Below are 897 nucleotides of genomic sequence, written 5' to 3' on the forward strand. Positions count from 1 at the left end.
ATGCCTCCTGGGCGCCTCCCTAGGGAGATGTTCCAAAAGTTGCAAAGAGAAGAGTAAGGCTGAATCCCAATCCTTCGTCTTACCCCTACCCCTTGCCCCTTCCCCTAGATTTTGTGCGTTCACGCGGAACCTAGTGGTGTCCCAATTGTTAGGGTTAGGGGATAGACCAAGGGGTGTATAGCCCTAGGAACCAAGTGTGGACGCGACCTCACTTGAAAACACACTATCAACAGTGGCTGCAGCATCGACCAGAGAGACGCATAAATGTAAGTACTTTCGGCTTAAATAATTGATTAAAAAGTTACGTCAGTTTTGTTTTGTGGTCTATACAGTCGTGTGCATACATACTTGCAACCATGTTCCTAACTGAAACTTTTTAAAAATCGCTAGCTTGCAATGCTAACGCTAATCGCTAACGCTAACGTTGATTTGCACAACAGTCCCGCATTTTTCTGCCTTGAATGGACTGTATACATCGCATAGATTGTATAGCTATATATATTAATATTAACGGTCTATGATTCATTGCTATGTGCTTTACATATACCGTCCTGTATCACACAGGAGGACGCTCAGCTCACAGCAGCTGGTCCACTTTGGGGCTGAAAACGAGCAGACGTTTTCCTAAATCATGTGTTCATGTTGCACCCATTCATTACTGCAATGGTACTGTATTATTGTAATAATTTGTAATTAATTCCTGTTCATTGTTCATGCACTTGTATATTGTTGTTGGTTTTGATACGGGACACTGATGATATGTGAGGGGGGGCACTGGCCAACAGGCATCAGACTGGTCTGGAATATCAGAACAGCTGTAGTTAATTTGTTTGTTTGTGGTCTTGTGTTTTGTTTTGTTTTTCACATATGAGTGCCTTTCTATGTGTGTGACATGTT

The sequence above is a fragment of the Etheostoma spectabile genome, chromosome 10 (assembly GCF_008692095.1).
Source record: "Etheostoma spectabile isolate EspeVRDwgs_2016 chromosome 10, UIUC_Espe_1.0, whole genome shotgun sequence".
Lineage (NCBI taxonomy): Eukaryota > Metazoa > Chordata > Actinopteri > Perciformes > Percidae > Etheostoma > Etheostoma spectabile.